General features: G+C 38.6%; 1 long non-coding RNA gene across 1 annotated transcript; it reads left to right on the forward strand.

Annotated features, from left to right (window-relative positions):
* Positions 1-11,989: 11,989 nt before the first annotated feature.
* Positions 11,990-18,956, forward strand: LOC110365680 (uncharacterized). Its single transcript, XR_010471961.1, has 3 exons — positions 11,990-12,528; positions 15,384-15,714; positions 17,135-18,956. It is a non-coding gene; the product is annotated as an uncharacterized LOC110365680 (long non-coding RNA).
* Positions 18,957-22,092: the final 3,136 nt, after the last annotated feature.

Raw genomic sequence — 22,092 nt, forward strand, 5'->3', positions numbered from 1 at the left:
GCTTCTGAAGTTACACTACCATATCATTTTAAAACTTACTGTCTTCTCCAAGGATGACTGGCTATCCCACTTTTTTCTGCATATTTGTTCAACTTTATATTATTATTTCTTAGAATTAGTAAGCCATATAAACAGAAGAAAAACAGAACATTTGCATCTAAAGCTCTCACATCACACTATGTCAAAACACTTCTATAGTCCAATCTTGGCTACTGAATCCACTTAAATAAATATGGGGTTGTTTCACCACAATTTAGATTTGCAACTTGCAGATATTACGTGATTTTGAAAAACCTCCACTGAGCCTCCTGAAAGTATCTTCTTTCCAATTCTTGTTAGTTCTCATTTACTATTCTAAAGAATATTTCAATAGAAGCAAAGAAAATTATCCAGATGTTTTATATTTCAATACATACCTTTGACTTCACCCTAGTTTGACCAGGAACAGTCCAGCTTGTTTGATCTTTGAGTCTTGCTGATGCTATGTATGGTATATGGATATCTCTGTTTTTTTAAAAAAAAACTTCTTATATCTTATTAGTCTCCCATTACCCAGCATAGAACAGTGTACCAAACCAGTAAATTTTCTACAAAACTACATATAGTGTGTAAGTCTACAATTGCTTAAATGGGTTAACAACTAACATTGGGTTGAGGCAATCTAATTTCCTTCTAGAAACAAGGCAAATAAAGGAGAAATTGTACCTATCATGTCTTGACCCCACTAAGGCCCTAGACACTGGCTCACATAGACAAGAAGCAAATCAAGAAAGGTGAAAATACTCCAGCTGAACTCCAAGCGATACTCGAAACTAGTTGACCAAAACACTGCAGAGAATTGTTAGCCAACTTATTAGAGAGATGGTCTTACATTCAATGCTGTCTAGTCACAGTAACCTGGATGATGTAATAGACTTCATACAAATTTAAAACACATAGAATCCCAAACCAGATAGAATTGCAGTATCCTGGAGGACAGGCGTAGGATTCAAAACTTTCTTTATATTTTTTTTGTAGAAAGTTTTAATAAAAATAGAGTGAAATACTATGGGGAGAACTGTAACACATATAAGCACAAAAAAATCAACTGCATAAAAATATGGGCAACAACTTGCTATGTGAATGTTCTCCTGAAAAACATTTGGAGGTTACTGTGGGTCACAAGATGAAAATTAATTATGAGCAGGGCATTAGAAAGGAAAGAACAGACTGTATCAAGATGCACAAACTCCTGAAGGGTGACCTCCCAGTCTATGGGGAACTCAAGACTGCAGGCAAAGTCTTGCTTCCATTTTTGAGTACCACATCTCAGGAGGAAGGTAGGCAATACATAGTTACACCCCCCGACAACAACCACCCTGCAAAAAAGTAAATTTTTTTTTATTAGTATGTGACATATGAATACTTTCACCAGTAAGATCGAATAAATACTTTTAATGAGTCTTCATATAAAGTTTATATGCTTGACTTCTCAAAGCAAAGCACCTTCCAAAGATTTCCACAACCTCTTACGCTTTTTTAAAAACCCCAAATTGTATTTTAATATTTTAAAAGTTGTCTGTATCAGTTTTGGAACCTGTGTCATAATTAGGCACAGGCTAATTCTACACATTAATGTTGGGTTTAAGCAGGACTGAGATAAGTAAAGCACTGTCTCTATATCAGGTGCTTATTCTTTTTGTCATTCTCCGAATGGAGACTACAAATTAGAAAGACCTGACCCTATTCACTCCCTGATACAGATACCAAGGATGTCATAAAAGGCCAGAAGAGAGCTGTTTCTATCCAGCATTACCAAGCATAAGTCAAGAATCTTAAATGAAAATGACCTCAAAGTGGCCCAAGGACAGACAGTGTTAGTGCTGAATTATAATCGAACTCAGCAGAAGTTTTCTACTTCTGTCATTGAAGCTCAAGAAGACATAAATTACTGTTTCATCCCTCAGAGGGAAATCTAGCCTTCTTTTTAAAGGAATTCTAAAACCATGTACATTCCAGACAAGATTCTTCACCCTTGGCCGCTTTTCTGCAAATATTAACAATGCCTACATTTTAAAATATTTTAGGCATCTTGTCTGACACAGAGCAAGATGTAAATTTTCCAGTTTTGGCCTCACTATTTGGCTCAATGCTTTCTTAACATAAATCTAAAGTAAAACCAGGTATAATTAGGGAAATTGATGCTGGTTTCAATACAGAAAGTTGTATCAGAATACATTTCCTAAACAAAGAAAACATTTACAAATGTTTTGTTGTATCTCATACAATGTCTATTACCTCAGATGGAATCAGTTGCTTTCTGCAAAAATTTAAGAGTTTACCCCTTAACAGTCAATATTGCTACTTTCAGAAATTAAAAAAATCCTAATCACAAAGCTGATTTTAAGATCATGTTTTGTAAAAATAATAAAGTATTTAAGATTTCCATTTTTTACCCATCTACTTTAAGGATTAACCCACCTCATTTACTAACTTTACAGTATTATCTGAAGAGCTAGAGCCATCTAGGAAGCAGGAAATATGCTGGGATTTATTCCTCCCTCACTGTCTCACTGCCAAGTATCATATGACTGAAGAAGAGCTGGCAATCCTGGCTATCAGAATTAAGATGACAAACTGAGTGTCTAGGGTCCAAGACCATAACCCAGCCAAGCTGTTGCTCCTTCCCTTTCCTTGTATTTATAACAGCATCTGTTCCCTCAGTCTTCATAGTGAGTAGCAAAGTTGAAGAAATAAGGCAATTTTCCCTTTTTTTACTCATTTACATGGTCTCTTGCCTAACTACCTGCCGGACAGTCAGTACACACAGCATGTGAAGCCCATTTTGACAAGGCATGAGTCGCTGCCTTATTATTTTTTGATGGAAAGAAGAGGAGGAATTTTTCAGTTGCAGTGAGGGGGGATGATTACAGAAGGAACTCTTTGTAACTGCTGCCAGCTTTGCAGAACTTGGCTTAGTAAAAGAAAGACAAGTGCCTGAAACATGTTTCATCATTGAGCTCTCCTGTGTTTTTCTTATCAGTAATTAGCATGAGTAGCAGAATGTGTGTACTTCCTCAATGGAAGTAATTACTGTGTAGAGGGCCAGAAGTTCTCAAACCAAATCTTAGACAGCAAAAAGACATAGGCCTTCTGCAGGATTTCTAGAGGCACATTTTTTTGTCTCTCATTCAAAACAAATTCATAATGGTATATTTTTGTTGCCACAGTCTCTACTGATAAAAGACAGCATGATAATGACTAGGCATCCTTCCAGTGTGGATCAAAATTCCTGAACTATCATGATGCACTATCACAGAAACAACAGATATCCAGCACTGCTGTCCAGATCTTAGAGCATTTCTGTTGTCACTGAAGAGTTAGGCTTTCAACTTTACTCTGTCTTTCATAAATTTGCTTTTATTTTCAGGCAGGAAAAGACTGCAGTCTCTAGAAGGAAGAAAACAGGAAATTTGTAGCCAGGCAAGAAACCGAAAACAACTCTATTACTATATTTAGGCTAAAGGCAAATCTCCCCCCACCATTTAAATACAATAACTTTGCCTTCTCTCAACAGACCTTCAACTCACACAAACGCTCTTCAGTCTCAGGCAGAAGAGATCACTGAGGTCTGTGTGACAGGTCTTGCCTTTCAGGGCACTACTGAAGACAATGAAGTACAACCAACAGTCCTGTGTTCATGCTTGTCACTCATTTGTGAAACGTAACCAGAAACATTGTCAGTGGGAATAGTTCATGATACTCAAGGCTGGACAGAAATACAAAAAAAGCAAGCACAGACTGAAGACAATGTGTGAAGAAGAAAATAAAAAAGGGTAACAGTGATGAAGAAGGAGGGCCAAAACAACCTCACTGAAAATAATTACAATCCCATGATGGTTGCTCTCAGAAGAGGACTTTTCACTGGTTCCTACATGGCCAAAAAGGCATAATGCTGAAGAGAGCAAATATTAATGGTAAATATAGAAGAATATCATAGTGCCATAGCTATGAACAGATGTTCCCTTTCCAATAACTTGAAAAGTGCAGCTAAATGTTTAAGAGAGCTGTAAGTTTCCAAGCCCTAGACACCAGCGTGGGATGTCCTAGTGGCATCCTAGCAGGTAAGTGACAGTGCTATTTTGGAAGCCACATTCAGTATGTACCCAAATTAACAGAGTCATAGAGAACACATTTCCTCTACAGTGTTCTAGGGAAGTTTCAGCAACTGAGATGACAACATGATACCAAAATTCAGTTAAATATATCTGCTATTTTAAAATAGTTGAAGGAGTCTCCTTAAAGCCATAGAAACAGTTGTTCAACACCATGTGCCAGAGCAACATGTTAATAAACCCAGCATTCTACCTGTGTCTCAGGATCACAGATTTGAGTGATAAAGGACTTTGGTTTTGATAACGTGTTTTGTGTTCAGCAAGGAATGGTAAAGTGAGAAAACTTGTGGTTCAGCCTGGAGGAGAGTGGGATGGGTGTGCTTTGCCCCCAGATGTGTGCTACATGCAGAAAGACAGCTTTGGATACAAGGTGTATCAATAGTCATTGGGCACAGTTCACTAACTTCATCTTGGTGGTGGTCTCTATCATCATAACAAAAGAAAACCGTTTTTGAAAAGGGCCAAAAAAACCTATGTACTTAATTTCCATGGAGGACTTTGGGGAAAGTATCTCAGTGTCACTCAACAAAAATCAGATTAAAACAGATCAAGAATTTTCCCATATTTTTAAGTGGGAACAGTCATGGCAGATAATCGGGTTTGTGGGGCAGGGTCTTGGCTTCAGAGGACAATTATTTTATAAATATCATTTGAGACATGGACCATTTGCAAAATTACTCATCTGCCTCCTCGTGGGTGACCAGGCAAGTTGTTTTTTGTTTAACTCTGTGTAATTAAATCAGTTAACTGGAAACTGAGTGACTCAATACATAAAATTTTATCACCTAGTTTACCACTAATATTTTTCGCTCCCATGCTTCTACAAAGAATTTGACAAAGCTGGACTCAGTGGATCCTTTGGCTTTTGGTTCTGTTCATGTAAAAGATGCGTGGATCAGATCTCCTGCTTAACCACCTGGCACTTTCTATTGATATTTCCCAGGTAACAGCAGTAGCTATATGAGTTCTTAGCCTTTTTTGCACCTCTGTGTAAATGCATATTCCACAGGCTCTGGAAAGGTGTCCTTAACTCCGTTTGTATTCTGGAAGTTGCTCATTCCATTAATCACACAGACAAATGGGCTCACATTTTGTACTATTGTCCTATCTGACACCGATTTCTTTGGCTTCCATAGCAAGACATTCATAATTGCTAAAGTCCAGGGAATAGTGGGTATGCTGAGACTTCTATGGAGTCCAAGTGTCTCCATGAAAAATAGCATGCTCCTGAAAGAATCCCTGTCTGTGCTCCAGGTTCCTTTCCTGAGACCCTTTCAGCATTTTTCTTCCAGCTGATGCATGAAAAGAAATTAATGTTCTGGATATCTGGCCACAGAGTGTGCCTGCATAAAGGTGTGTGTGTATAGTTCCTACCTTATACCTTAGTCAACCCATCTGACTCAAATTTTGCCATCTCAGAACGTGACAATTAACTTGTGTTGGAGAATCTGGGGACTACAAGTGCATCATAATGCAGGTACAATTTAGGACAGGTCAGACAGAAGCTTTGTGAACACTGGGACAGCATCTTTCCCTCTGCGCCCCAGTTCTTTGCCAAGTGTTTGCAGAGACCCAACCTATATCACTGTTTCAGAAAAAAACGAGAGGTGAGGAAAAACAATCACTTCAATGTTAACAAAGCCAGGTATTCATCCTTGGGAGGGATGAACTTAAGTCGCTTGCTAACTGCCATGTTTCTAAGGAATGAAACAGTAAATAACATGACAATATGGAGAGATGTCTCTTGGGGGCGCCTATAGGAGCGGCACACCCCGTATTTGCTTAGCTCAGAAGTGGGCAGTTGGAAACACTCACAAACTGCTAGCTTTTAGTTGAAAGGAGTGTTCTTAAAGTAAAAGTTGCATCTTAGCCAGACTGCTCAATCTTCAATATTAATAATTTTACCACCACGCTCCTTCTCCAATCAGCATCACAGACTATAAATTGCCTCAGTGTGTGGAGTATATTTTGTAGCTGTTGGAAGTTACAGTTCTGGATTCCAAGCATGCAGTAGCTGTTCCTTCAGCAAGAATTACTACCAATGAACTTTAACTCACCATACAACATGCTGCAGTGGATTTCCTATAGTGTCTTGTAAAGAGACTCTGCATTCCCTGAGTAGGCAGAGAGTTCCCTCTTAAGTGAGAAAGACAGCTGAGAGGAGGTAAGAGCACACCACAGATAAAATTGCCAAACTTGCAAAAGACTGCTTAAACAGCCAGGTTTCAGAAAATCCTAGGCACCCTGAAAATAGGACTTAAAAAATAAATCTTCAGACCTACCTACAATACATGAGAGTTTTACAGTTTCCCATAAAAGATGTCCTTCCTTTCAATGAGAACTGAGGTTTATAGAGAGCATATCTTTCATTAGAGCAGCACAGACAAATTCTGCTTCCTCTTCAAAGTCTTCCACTCAAGGCAGTGATTTGCTGTCCTCAGACTAAACGCAGGGCCCTTCTCTCATTTCCTTCTGTCCACATTCCTCTCCCTCCATATAGGACTAGCCACATTCATAAACTACTGGGTATGCCAGGCACACCTCTTTCCTGGGGCCCATGTCATATGCCTGTGATCCTAGAACATCATGGTATGGGGTGCAATGGTGGAGGCCATGCTGGTATGCCATTGCTTGCCATGGCACATCAGAGGCAGAGCACACCACAACTTAACCCTGTGCAAGATGAGAGAGAAGCAAGCTTTCATGTCAGCAGGAATGCCAGCGAGCTGGTCACAGGAGGACAGCAGCCCATGACATGCTTCATAACACTGGTGGCACAAAAATATTAGAGAGATTAGCATCTTCAGTACCACCCATTTCAGTCTGCTGTTATATTCCTGTGTGCTGAATTATAAACACAGACAGATTAGTTCAATTCAGAAGAGAGCTGGGGAGTGAACTAACATATCGGCAAGTGTGTATGATCAGGAAAACAGGAACCAGGTCAGGAAGCTGTGTTACATGACAGACATATCCTTCGTCATCTCTTATTGCAATGATGATAACCACTAGTCCTGTAAAGAAACAGCAACTTGCAGCTGTTGGTAACACCAAAGCAACATAATTTGTTTAGAAGAACAGACAATGTACAGTACTATCTCTTTTTCTTTCTTACCTGTCCCTCCTACACCAATAAGAGAGGCATAAGAATTTAGTTAGATCTCTGATTGCTATGGATGCGATACAAAGGCCATCTGGAATATTGTGTCCAGTTCTGGGCCCCTCAGTTCCAGAAGGACAGGGAACTGCTGGAGAGAGTCCAGCACAGGGCAACAAAAATGATTAAGGGAGTGGAGCATCTCCCTTATGAGGAAAGGCAGAGGGAGCTGGGGCTCTTTAGTTTGGAGAAGAGGAGACTGAGGGGTGACCTCATTAATGTTTACAAATATATAAAGGGTGAGTGTCACAAGGATGATGCCAGGCTCTTCTCGGTGACAACCAATAATAGGACAAGGGGTAATGGGTTCAAACTGGAACACAAGAGGTTCCACTCAAATTTGAGAGGGAACCCCTTCACAGTGAAGGTGACAGAACACTGGAACAGGCTGCCCAGGGAGGTTGTGGAGTCTCCTTATCTGGAGACATTCAAAACTCGCCTGGACACATTCCTGTGTAACCTCATCTGGGTGTTCCTGCTCCGGTGGGGGGATTGGACTAGATGATCTTTTGAGGTCCCTTCCAATCCCTGACATTCTGTGATTCTGTGAAGCGACACCGCAGCAAAAGAGTGAGGCTATAGAGATGTGGGAATTTCTTAGGAAAAAAAGCTAAAACTAGACAAAAAACAGTTTGACTTAGCTCCTTCCATGAGAAGAACATTTAAAATCTGTCAGTTGAGTGTTATTAATACTGTAAATTGGAATTAAAATCCCAGTAAAAATTGTGGCTGGACCAAATGGTGGGAGCTGAAGAATGAGGAACCATCAAGCAAGCTATGTGAGTACCCATGGTGTGCAACTGAAAGTCTGGTGAGAAAGGCTGTGAAAAAGAAATTAATCCCATATGCAATTCACATTGTTTTATTTAATCTAGCAATATACCAGTGTACAACCAGAACAGTCAAACATATTTTTGTTGCCTGTCCACCTGGTGTACATGTCCAAGGAAAGACATCACCTCCCCTACATCACCTTTATCTCCTGGATGCTCAGACAATCATGTTTACAACAGCAATGCAACTATCTCTATCTTACAACTACTGTTGTAAGCAACAACAACAACAAAGTGTTGTGTATTCATATTTTTATTACACAAGAACACTGTATTGACCAGATTAACTCCTTATACATTTTGACTACTGTTTAAAGGTTTTGAAAACTATACTAATGTGGTAGTTGTTTTCTCCGTGGTATCAAGGTTTCCTTTACCACACAAAGAGAAAGCTAATTTCTGGAGAGCTAATACTGCTAATTTGTTCCTTGCTACCACTAATTTGTTCCTTATATTTCTACAGTCTAGAGCACAGATCATGCTTAATCTAGGCAAACGCTGCACCTCTTCTCCTCAAGTCTCATTTTATTTGGTTTCCTGTCTAATAAACATGATTATTACATTATTCTTCAAGTTGAGAGAGACATTTACCACACATTTACATTTTTAAAATACTTAGCTTTTTAGAACGAGATGCCTCTAATCCAAAAGCTGTAAAAATTTGATGTATATTGAATATCAAGACTCCTGGAAGATGAATTATAAGAATGAATACTCCTCAATATAAACTCATAAAATTCCACAAACAAGAACTGTAAACAGTATTGAAGTATGAAATCCTCATATATAGTTACCATACATATGACAGGCAGAGAGAGTCATATGCATTCTTAGAAATTATACTTGCTCTCAGGCCAAAGAGGGAATGGGCTTCTGAGTGTGAGGCTTTTCCAAGGCTAAGTGATGGGGTTTTTTCCCCTGTCAGGCACTGAAAGTATTTTTAGATTTAACCCTACTTTTATATTAAAACAAATCACACAAAGGCCCAGAAATGAACTTACTGTGAGGGAAGTTAACTAAACAATTAGATACCTGGAAGCCTCTGTTCAATAGTTATACCAATGCCTTTGATCATCTTGGAGTGAAATTTTTTATAAAATCTCAGAGAAGAGGTGAAGGACTCAGGGTTTGTCTCCACAGAATGGCAGGCATTCTTGTGAAATATTTATGCCAAATTTGCAGCAAAACTAGTGGGAGTTAAAGACTCCCACCAGCTCCCAGAAAAGCTCAGCATCTTGCAGTAAACCACAAATGAGCAAGAGGATAAAATATCTTCCTTGCACTGTGTTTCAGTGCTTTTAGATCAGAGTTAAATATAGGCATACCGGCTAGATAGAATAAGAAATGTATGTTACCTCTGCCAGTAGTATGAAGACTGTCAGTTTGGCAGCTTCCAAGAGTATAATTTTGGACATGGACTTCTCTCAAGAAAGTTTCCTCTTCTAGACCAACAGTGGAAACAATACACAGAAATACATGTAGTCGCCAGCATCTCTGCGATTTCTTATCTGTGTGACTCATCTCTTAAAACAGAAGATATTTCATGCCTATGAGATCCTCGGACTTTCAGCTAGGATGCATCCTGAATTTTCAGCTAGGATGCCAGACATTATTAGTGTCAAACATACGATGGCTGTTTCTGAGATCATTAAGGTCTGGTCAACTCATCACTTTTAGCCAATGTTTTTCACTGAAGTTGTTGAGCCTTTTACTTCTCTCCTGAGCAGAGAATCATAGAATCAGAGAATCATTCCAGTTGGAAGAGACCCTCAGGATCACCAAGTCCAACCATAACCTAACTCTAGCACTAAACCATGTCCCTAGGAACCTCGTCTAAGCGCCTTTTAAACACCTCCAGGGATGGTGAGAAATCTGTTATCAGTTCGCATAACACATGACTGCTCAGGACCCCCAGTAAGGCAGCACAATTTACACGGTGCCTGTGCAGAATTAGATGAGGCCACTGATCCCAGCCACTAACAGCTTCCAAACCTAGAGCCCTATTTCTCCTGTCTGTTTGCATGGCTCATAGCTCATCCCACTCTGGGGTTGGCCATGTATTTATTTGTGTAAGGTACTACATTTAATACACATAAGGATATGAAAATGACAACTCACATAGGGAAAGAAGAGCAAGAAGAAAACGCACAGATTTTCCATGCATTTCCTTGTATATTTTAATTATCAGAAAGAAGATGAAGTGTCAACCTTCCCCATCTCTGTCTCCACTCATTATTATCTGTCTTCAGCTCCTCACGCAAACTAGGGTTGGGGGAGATTGGTTTTCAAGTGGTCAAAGTCTTTAGGAGTTTTTGCAGAGGAAATTACCCTCAAAGCAAAATTCCATTGAAAGAAGCCTACAAATATTGAGCTGTTTGTTTTCCATTTCTGTTGATTAAAGTATAAGCTCTTTTTCACTCTGCCTCTTTTCTACTCTTAATAAACTCATGCCCTGTGGTACTGGTGACTTTTACAAATCAACTTCTCAACTACCCATCATTCTTTACACAGAGCACTAATGTTTTATTGTTCTTGTACTGGTAGTAATGACTTTTCACTTCCTCTGCTGATTTTTTTAATCAAAAGTAATTTACAGCACTCTTCACCAAGATGAGCCTTTGCCAATTCTAAATACATCATATGTGTGTTCTCTGTCACATGGTCAAATCAGAAATCTGACTTCTATGTTTTCTGGCTTTAAATCAAGTCATATTAGGTAATAAATAAAAAGGTCCTGTCAGAATTGCCTTAATCATTTATATATAAAGAAAAAATGTCATTTAAGTAACTTTTTTCTGTAAAGTGTTTTCACAGGCAATTTTACTGTGCATAACTATATGAAATAGCCTTTGAACTGCAGTTTCATTAAAAAAACATGTTTCTTAAAACATCCAAATCATTTGTCACTATTTATCACACAGTCACTTTGGCAGCTATTAAGTTGATTGTGAATAACTTAAAAGCCGTTCAGAATCAATATGAATCAATGCAAACACCTACCTGGCTTTTCATGTATGATTCTACAAGGAGTTCTGAAGTTCTCTGAGAGTCCACTTAACTGGTGATCAGTTTAGCCAGAAATTTTCCTTATAACATTGGCATAACTTTCAGTTCTCTGCTGTGCAGCAGAGATAAGACTATCTCCTTTCTGATTCTTTGTGCTTTTGAGCTTGTAAAATCCATGTAACAGCCTTTTACTACAGGCATAGTATTTCTTATTACTTCCAGTAGGAATGATAGCAAAATTATAAAAATAATACCTACTAGATCTTTTCAGAAATAATTTATAATAATTTGCTAAATAATTATAAATAAATATAAATAATATAAATAATTTGCTAAATGCTCAGCTAATAATTTCTAAGTCTTTTTTTTTTTTACATTGCTGCAGCCAAAAGGTCAGTGGGTTACGCCCATCTGTATGAATGTACTTTATAACATTGCTAATGCTTAAACAGTCAATATTTGTTAACTTTTCTAATCTTAATTTGAACATTTATGTATACTTGAATTTTTGTTTTATCTTGGAATATTTTTAGAGGTGAAATCAAGAAATTATCTCACCCCTTACAAAAATGCCTTTTTCTGTCCATCTCCGTGCTGTTTAAGAAATAGGCTGATGGGATCACAAGAGGGTAAGTGCTTCTTACTTCAGACCCAGTTGCCAAAAAGCTTCAGACTACAGAAGAGAGAGTTTCTTCTGGCAGTGTGTAATCCTTGAATTTTTAACAAGCTTGACATTTATATTATATAATTAGGAGTAGCAGTTATGTTGCTATGCTGCTTTTCCCATATGGCACAAGAATCCAACGTCAGAGGCTGAAAGTTCGTGACACCATTATACATTCAATAGCCCATCTCCACTGAAATATATTTTTCCCTTCTCATTTGTGTTGGATATTTATAAATTTTAATTACAGGGACTAATGCCAGATAGAGCAGTGGAGGAACTGGAGTGCAAAGGTGTGTGGGAGGGGAAAGTGTGCAGGGTTATCAGCTCAACAAGGTGCAACATGAAGGCACAGATTAGACACACAACTGAAAGCCAGATTCAAAAAAGAAAAAAACAAAGTAATTATACAAAAAAAGACCAGGTTACACTACAGCTTTTTTTTGGCTGCGTGCTGTTTTCCAGAACCACAGGCCCACTGAAGTGCTTGATTCAACAGAAATGGAAAGCAAAGCTGCAGCTGGGATTGTAAGACCTACAGATCTACATTCTGCCACAAGCAGCAGCTGAAACCATACTGCTATCAATCATACATTAGAAGTAAAGAACTTACTGGCCCCATATCATTATAAATCATCATAAAGAAACATTTGGAAGAACTTGCATGAAACTATGAGGACCTTCCACCAGACTTACCTAGTTGCATACTCTGCGGTATGTTAGAATATATTTCTTTTACTTCAAAACTCTGCACATATTTGCTATGAGGATGATTGTACATAATACTGATACTCAAATGTCCAGTGTTGTACTGAACATCCAAACATCTTACACCACGTCACAGATGTCAGCGTGCCTTGAAAAAAAGGTTCTTATAAGCAAGAATATGATGTTAGGAGAAGCATAAATCCTGGGAGAAGAGATAGGAATGCAAATAAGCTTGTTCAAAAAGACTCAAGAGCCAAAGGTCTCAATTATTCTTTAAAAAAAGAACAAATGAAGTCTATAAAAACCTGCTGTTGTCAAAGTATTACACAATTCAGGCAATCACAGCTTTTAAATTTTCCCTAAATGTGGAAAAGGTAGTTCAGGCATAATCCTGATGTGCAGAGAATGTATTTCTAATGAGCTCTTTTGTCTGCATACAGCCCACTAAATAGAGACATGATTTAAAAACCTATTTTTTTTAATCAGAAAATAGGGAGTTTGAAGTATATTTGTAAAATTCAAATTATTTATCTCCTTTCTACCTCTATAATATTATTTTTTATTTTATAGTACTGAAGTGGAATTAACTGGAATTTGGGTTTGAAGGGCTAATAGTTTTTCATATATTCAGGACTTACAGTCAAAAAAAAGTAATTTCATAAGCTGAGATAGAAAGATTTTATTAACATCAGCTAGCCTATTTCATGGCACACAAGGAAAGACAGCAGGACTATTTTTAAGACAAAATAGTTAATCTAGCTTCCTTTAATGTTCTCCAAACAGTATCAGGATCTTCAACGATATTAAATGTTAGGGGAAATACATCTTTTAGGGCTTGCCTGTGCATAGAAAAATTGCTTTATTTATATCCATTACTAGTGATGCAATCACAGCACTATTGTGGACTAATTACAATATGAGAAGCTAATTAAATTATACCAGTGCAATCTCATTCAAAGAATGCTTCACCAGGAATAACAGACTTGGAAGAGAAGATTTTTAAAAATTCACACCCAGGAAAAAATTCTGTGCCAGAACAAAAACTTCGTGCAGACCAAACCTTCAGTATAAGGTACTTGGGAAAATTCATCAGTGGTTATTTACCTTTTTCTTTCACTGATACACAAAGATAGTGCTACAGGAAGATAATGATTTTCAGTAAGTGGTTATATGCTGCAGTATCAGGAGGACTGTTACAAGACTATGCTTTAATGTCTTCCTGCCTACCATCTATCAGTATTTGGCAGCTCAAACACTGAAGCACATGATTTGGAGTCTGCTGGTATCTAGAGAGACAACACAGCACAGCTAAATATATAAATATTTAGGGAAACTGAAGTAGTAACACTGAGCTTTCGCAAACTGAGGTAGGGGTAACAAAAAGTAACCATCTAATAAATAATGAGAAAGCATACTCAGGGGCACCCTATAGTTTGCTGTGGTATACAGGGCTAGGAAACCCATAGACACATATAGGCCAGCTGAAGGGCTTGTAAAAGTCAAGGTGAACTTCCAGAGATGCTCTGGGAATTTCTGTGCAGATAAACAATGGTGGGAGTACACGAGCCACAGCCCTGAGATGTGCACAGGGCTCAGGAGGGTGCAAACACAGGGAGCTAAATGCTGGCAAGGGTCTTCTGCCCCAGGAACCACTTCGTGTTCTGGGAATTCCAGATACTTGCCCATGCCTCACTCTTGTTTCTCCCTCTGGAAAATAAAAATAAAAAAAATAAAAAAAATAAAATTAAAAAAAAAAAACACATGAGAAAAAAAAAAGAATACGGCATTTTGTCTAATAGCTTTTGTGTGATACTCTGTTAGGAAGGAGCACTTAAAAGAAATAAGAACCTGTCAAGTCTCTTACAGTGATTAGTGCTCAGAGTCTCACAGGGCAGAAGAAAAGAGGCTTGAGAAGTCTGCATTAGCCAAAGTCTAATTTAGAAAGGAGAGTTAGAAAAATCAATGGAATTATGGGTGAAATGAATAGCAGAAAACAGAAAATAGACTACAACCAGCAATCAGCAAGCCAGCAGTTAGAAAAGCACATTATACTGCTTTCACCACAATGATCTGAGGAGGGACTCACTGAGGAAGCACTGGAATGATCAGAAGAGTGTACAATCCCTCCACAAACAAAGTAATTGCAGAAGAAAACACACAATTATTTGTCTCTTGGGCACCTATAGAAAACAAAGCAAAACAAAACAGCAGGGAACAAATAAAAAAGATGCAAAATTGCCTGTGAAAGCCATGATGACCTCAGACTGTGACTAGCCTCAAAGTAAACCTGCTGTGTGAGTTGCTTGGGCTTTTATTAAAAATTCAATTAGTGTAAACAGTTGTAATAATGGAACAAAAACTAAACAGTGGTTATGTACAGCTGAGCCACAGTCCAATAATCCTGTTCCCTTTCTCAAGCAAAAGCCCAGTAAAAACAACAAAGTACTCAGAGGGTCTGCATGGGCAGGAAGGGCCTGGGGTGCAGCAAAGCCAGACAGGACCCGCAAGTGCTCGGTCACTGCATTTGGAAAGCATGGGCTCCAAACCACAGTCCAAAAGCACACATAGGAACAAAAAGCCACCTTTCATTCTGAGGCAATTGCGGTTGAAATGCAGATGAACACAGTTGTGTGTCCTGTGCTCTTACAATACCTAAGTGGTACAAGTATTCAGTGCATTTTGGCAGCAGGTAAGCAGAGATGTCAAACTGCAGCAAGGGCCCAACCTCTTCTGGCAGGCCCAACTCAGGAAAAGCAGCCATTGCCTCTCTACCTTCAGTCACATTCCTGAAATTCTCTCCTTCTCTGGAGACATTCAGCTGAGACAGATTTTCCTGAAACCTCTTTTGTGGTCTCTTGCAGATAGAGCTCTGAAGCAGGACATCAGGTGGGCACAAACAACACAGAAGAAACTATGTCACAAGACCAAAGAAATCAGCATACAAAAAGAATTTAAAACAACAATAACAAACAAAACAAACAAACAAACACCAACCAAACAACCTCACTCCCTAAAGCGCCAAGGAAAACATAAAACTCCTGTTTGTCCTCTCCTCACAAAATACAAACAATTGAAGCCTAACCCAACTTTACTCTGAGCACGACCACAGGAGGCGGCATGTACCAGACACAGCCCGGCTAAACAACTAGACATGTCAGACATCTGTCATGTTGCATGGTCCAGCAGTAGCAGGTGATAAGAACAGCGCAAGAGGTTTCTAGAAGTGAAATCTGTGAAAATCTCAGGCTATCCATATTTTTTTAATCCAAAATATAAATATCTTTTGGTGGCAAAGCATAACTGTCTTGGGCTTATGTTGGTGTGGTTGAATGAAAAGAAGCAATCTTGCCCTTAAAAGAGTGTATCAAATCATAAAGCTCACATGACTAGGAATGGCAGTGCTCAATTTCTGTGTTGCCCAAAATAAAGTATTCAATAGAAAATGTGGCAAGAAATCAGCTATGCCGTGAAAGTGCAAGACATTAGTATTATTTCTACTTCTCCTTATGGCTTCTGCCCCCATTCTCCAGCTCCTTTAACTCAATAAAAGAGTTACAGTAACTCTCATAGGATTAATAACTACGTAAATCAAATTGGAGCTTAAATTCATTTCGCTAGTTTAGAGGCCAAACAGGCTCATGAGGCAAAGTCTCCCCAGCACCTCCACTGGCCGTTCTGCAAGACAGAGTCTCCAGAACATCAGGGTGAATTAACATGGCACTATATATCTAAAATATAACGAGACAACAACAGTTCAAAGAAAGTCAGAACCGCTACAGATGAAACCATCCTGTTTAACTTGATAAACGTTTGCAGGATGAAGCAAACTTTTCTATTAGCAAATAACTTCTGTAACAGTTCTGACATGTGCCATGAAAGACAAATGCTGCTGTACATTTTAGGCATGGGTTATGCTAAGAAACCATTCATTATGCAAAGAAACCAGCTTTGGGTGTTCTGAACATCCTAAAGAACTGTGGAAAGGTTTTGTTTGATGGTCAAACCATCATTTTCCTACTCTCTTCTTCAAAACAGAGGCCTTAATTCACATTATATGACAAAAATCAACATGTCAAATTATTTCCTATTTCAAAATTATTTGTTTCTATTTAAGAATTTGTTCTGGGTTTCAGACAGTTGTGATATATAATAAAAAAAAACCCCAAAACATAATTCTTCACATCACAGATGAAATTAGTAAGAAGTACTGTGATAAATGCTTTGAAAACAACCCTTTTCTTATTTATTTCCTCTGATAACTCAAGAAAAAGGGGATATTCCAGAAGACAACATACCTGAAATTGATGCAAAAGAACACATGATTTTACAAGGTACAGATATGCCTGTGAAACCAATGTCTACTAGATAGCTAGACTTCCTGTAAATCTTAAGTCCTTGCCCCAGTTCACAATTAAATTGAACTGTTTGGAGATAAGACCATATCCAAGCAAATGGTCTCTGCTACCCAATAGAACAAAAAGAATAAAATGAACAGCTTAGAAAGATTCCCTGGGAATCTATTATTTTAATGGGCAAAAGGGAAAATAATAGGTTTAATTAGTGACAATTTAAAATTTTAAAACACATTACAACTTTTAATGTTTTGTTTCAGAGACTGGTCTGGTACATCTGATGAGGAAACGCAAGGAATCTTTCTATCTTACCAGGCTTCTTAGCTACAGAGTTCCTTCCTTCTGATACAGCTGTTGATGGCACTCATAGAAAGAAACTACTGAACAGACACATACAAACACTAATGGACATTAATGTACTTCAAAAGGAAGCTGGATGCCTCAACACTTCGACAAATGTGACTCTGACAATTACACTGCACTTGTTGACTAATGAACACTGATCTACAGATTTAGTATCCTGAATAAAGGAAACCATTTGTTGCTGTTGGACTAGTTCTCACTGAATGAGATGGAACAAAACCAAGAACAAAATTAATGGTTTTAGTGTACACATGGTTTTGCTGCAGACCTACAAACAGTACAGCCAGGTTCTGCATGTGGTGGCAATGCTTTATCTGAGCAAATATTTCACTAGTCACCTCTCTCAACAGTTTGAAAGAGTCCATCATACTATGACTCATGATTTGCATATAAATATACCATATCTTGAAACCTCATGGTACTTCCTCTGCAGCTCACTTCACAGACTCTTGGCTATAAAAAAGCTCAATTTACCAACTGACTGTGGGTAGTAGGATTTGGGCAGCAACAACAATGATGATGAAGCCAGGCAAAGCTCCAGAACTGCAGCAATTATTAAAATTACAAGTGGACGTTATACATTTTTGATAATTCTTGACCCTGTGCTTGGCAGTAGAATTTCTTCGAGCATCTTTTGAGCTTTTATAGGAATAGCCGGAGACCAAGCATCATATATCTATTCAGCATAATTGTTGCTGATTTCTTACTGATGATTAGTCTGCCATTTCATATGCAGTACAACCTGAAAAGAGAATATTGGATTTTCAAATAACTTCCCTGCAGTTTTAATCTATTCATGTTGACAGTGAACAGGACAGGCAGTATTGTATTTCTTGCTATCATCACATTAGATTGGTTATTTAAAGTGGTTCACCTGCACCACCAGTTGAATATCATATCGATACTTTGTGCTATAAAAACAGTAGTTACAGTCTGGATTACTGCTGTGCTGCTGAACCTCCACGTCATTTCCATGAAAGTTTTTCATTATGACAAATCTTGTCAAAATGCCATGCATGACCAGTAAGATATAATCAGCCATTGTATGGCAAATTGCTCTTGATTTCTTTTCTGCTTTTTAGGCATTTTCTTCAGAATTTTTTGCATTATCTTCAAACTGGATCAGTTGGCTGAAAGGAACACAGTCCAAAGAGCTATGAAGTCCTAAGAGGCATTGTTATTTGTTCATTGTTGTATATATTGGCTGCTTCTTTTCTGTTTTTCTGTTTGTTCTGATTGCCACTGCGGAAAGCATTACAACAACTGCTGGCATTGTAGTCACCTTATTCCATGCTTCAGTTGGTTTTACATACCTAAACAATGTGTCTGAACAGGTGTGTATTGATTTTAAAGTCCAGGGTTCATAAATAGATGAAAAAAAAAAAGAGAGAAAAAAAATGTTACACCAATTTAGAGAGACTTCTGTAGCAGACAAAAATGAGTTCAGCAAGAAATGTAGAACAAAGACTGCAGTCTCTCAAAGTATTAATGTTACAACAGTAGAACTACTTCAGAATTGTGTTTGCGTCCCTCTGTCTCTCCTTATTTTTATTTATTAAATTAAAAGGGTGCAACCTGATCCACTTGAAGATTATGTCCCTGCTCATTGCAAAAGCGTTGGACTAGATGACCTTTGAATGTCCCTTCCAACCCAAACTATTCTATGATTTTATGATTTTTTGGTTTTGGATACAATACGGCATCATGGATACGTGTATGTTTGGATACAATAAGGCATCATGGCTCAGAATTTCAAGAAAGAGAAGCATGAACATTTACAGTCTTTTTTCAGCAGGTAAACTTTGGGCAAGTCAAGTGGCCTCAGTGTTTTGAATTGGCTTCACTTAGTTTTGTATGGATTCAGCAGATGTGGAGTCTAGTCAGCACAAACACCACTGCAGTCACTAGAGAGACAGCAGCACATCCAGAGGGTGATACATGTGGTAGAGAAGTAGACTTGTCTCCTTAGGTTGCTTCTCTCCACCTACCGATTACAGAGAAAATCTAGCATTATTCAGTTCTTGATATGGAGACCTTAGCTAAATCTCTGATAATAGGTAGGGTGAATAAGAGTGTAAATATTTCCTCTGAAGTCCCAGTCTCAGAGGGACTCAGCTTCCATTTAACGGGAGTGGAAAATTCTTTTTAGAAGAGCTAAGCACTTTAACAAATTACAAATCTGGCCAGTGTACCACCACAGAAACTGGAGATGTATCCAGTTGTCTCTGCCCCAAATACTTTTCAATCTTTCCTTGACAAATCCAGATGCAGAAAATTAAACCTGTTTCTCAGGAAGCCAATGGGAGTTTTTCAATTATCTTCAATGAAGTCAGAATATCATTTATGAAATTGAAATATGAGATGAACACCAAAGTATGAGAAATAGGTTTTGAGAACCACTTTCAGTAATGCATTTTACATGTCCGACATACAAAATGAAAGGCTGGTCCAAGTACAGGACATGTATCAAAAGAGGCACTGAGTTATGAAGTGGAAGACAGAATAATCAAGTGAGAGCAGAAGTGAACAGATGGAGCACAGGCAGAAAAAAAGAGGAACAGGAGTCTGAAGTCATGGTACCACTCCAGACTGACACTCCAGTACTAAGATCAGAAACAGGCTTCTCATAGTGTAAATTCTGCCTTGGTTACCAATATTCCATAACTTGACTATCACAATCTAGAATCAAGCCCAATTTCTTAATCCAATTTTACTTCTCTTTGTATCCAGCATAGAATGAACAATGCACGAACAATGTACTGAATAGCAGATAGTGAGAAGTCAGGTGTAAACTCATGGTTACATTATTACTTCATCTCGAGAAAATGGCTAAATAGCAAGACCAGGTTCCCTTAGGAATCATATATCATGTTGTAAGTTATCTTCTTTAAATCATGACGAAAATAACCTGGGCGTATATTTTTATTGGTACCAGTATCTGGTTCAGCTATGGTTTCACAGTGTTTTCCTAAAACAGCAGTTCTGTTCTGTTAGTGTTGATCGACCTGGTATGAACTCAGTATCAACCTGGTGTTAAATCAGAGTTCTCACATGCTTCATTTAAAGATCGCAGTGGTTAGATTTTTTCATACGGCTGAAGCCTTCTTGACTTCAAAAACATTAAAAATCATGTGCCTTCTCCTCCTTTAGTGATAGTCAACACCGCAAAGCCATAGGAGCGATGTCACACTATATCAGTTATGAAGCTGGCCAAGGTTTGAAGTTAATTTCGAATTTCTAAGCTACCATAGAGCAGGCCATAGCTGTGTGGCTGAAAGCATTACCAAAACAAATGCCAGTAGCAGGAGAAATACAGTTTTCACCTGCTTATTCCAGATCTAAATAAGCGACCTTAATGGCTAGGGATGGCAAGATGAACTTCATACTTCTACATGTTCTTCCAACAGTCATGAAAAAATAATTTAACTCTCCTTTTTTTTCTTTCCTTTTTAATAAGCATTGCTGCTTTAAGGGGTTATTGTAAAATTAGTTCTTTGACAGGCTGCTAGATGGAGAGAGGTAGCAGATCACCAGTAATTCTTACAAGAGAGGTTTATTGCAGATATATTCAGAATTACCATCCAGCCTCAATTTTAATTTAAAAATTCCAGAAGGAAAGGCTATGCCATATTGCTACAAAAGGCTGATCTGATCTTCTTCCAAATGAATGAAATCTACCTTATGCTGATATCACAAGATGAGAATCAGGTCCAATGCTTTAAAGGGAGAAGCTGTTTAAAATCCTGATTACAGCACATTGGGTTTTTATGGGTCATTTCATACCCTGCACATCTTCAGAGCCACAGCTGAGTTCCTCAAGTGCTTCACTGGTGTGTGGAATTAGCCCCTTCCTTTTGGTCTACAGCAATAGCACCTCTCTCAACCTACTAACCACCCCCCTTCTAATACACCCCAGGATGCCATTGGCCCTCTTGAACACAAGGGCACAGTGCTGGCTCATGGTCATTCTGCTGTCCACCAGGATCCCCAGATCCCTCTCCCCTACACTGCTCTCTAATGGATCATTCCCCAACTTATACTGGAACCTGGGGTTGTTCCTGCCCAGATGCAATACTCTACATTTGCCCTTGTTATATTTCATTAAATTTTTCCCCGTCCAACTCTCCAGCCTGGATGGCTGCACAGCCTTCTGGCGTGTCAGCCACTCCTCCCAGCTTGGTGTCATCAGCAAACTTGCTGATAGTACACTCTAGTCCCTCATCCAAGTCATTGATGAATATATTGAACAGTACTGGCCCCAGCACCGACCCTTGAGGCACTCCACTAGATACAGGCCTCCAACTGGACTCTGCCCCATTGACCACAACTCTCTGGCTTCTTTCCTTCAGTCAGTTCGCAGTCCACCTCACTACCTGATCGTCCAGACCACACTTCCTCAGTTTAGCTATGAGAATGCTGTGGGAGACTGTGTCAAATGCTTTACTCAAGTCAAGGTAGACCACATCCACTGCCCTGCCATTATCTATAGAAGCAAACCAGAAAATCTGAACAAAGATGTTCCCACAACATGCTCAGGACAGAGCTCAGCTCCTATTGTCTAGATACACATTAAACAGCCAGATTCTACTCAGAGTGCCTGTGCAAACCATCAAGTAGCAGATGATCCACCTGTTCCAAAAGCAAGTTCCTATGTGAACGTCACTGGACAATGCCCTGAGAAATCTTTTCTAATTTGGTCCTGCTTTAGTGGGCATTGGACCAGATGCCCTCCAGAGGTCCTTTCCAATATTTAAGGTCCTTTCCAAACTGCTTTTCTATGATCCTCTGACATAATCTCTACTGCTGTTGACTTTATTGCTTACATCCTTTCAATAAGAGAATCCTGAGCAACCCT

The sequence above is a fragment of the Columba livia genome, chromosome 3 (assembly GCF_036013475.1).
Source record: "Columba livia isolate bColLiv1 breed racing homer chromosome 3, bColLiv1.pat.W.v2, whole genome shotgun sequence".
Classification (NCBI taxonomy): Eukaryota; Metazoa; Chordata; class Aves; order Columbiformes; family Columbidae; genus Columba; species Columba livia.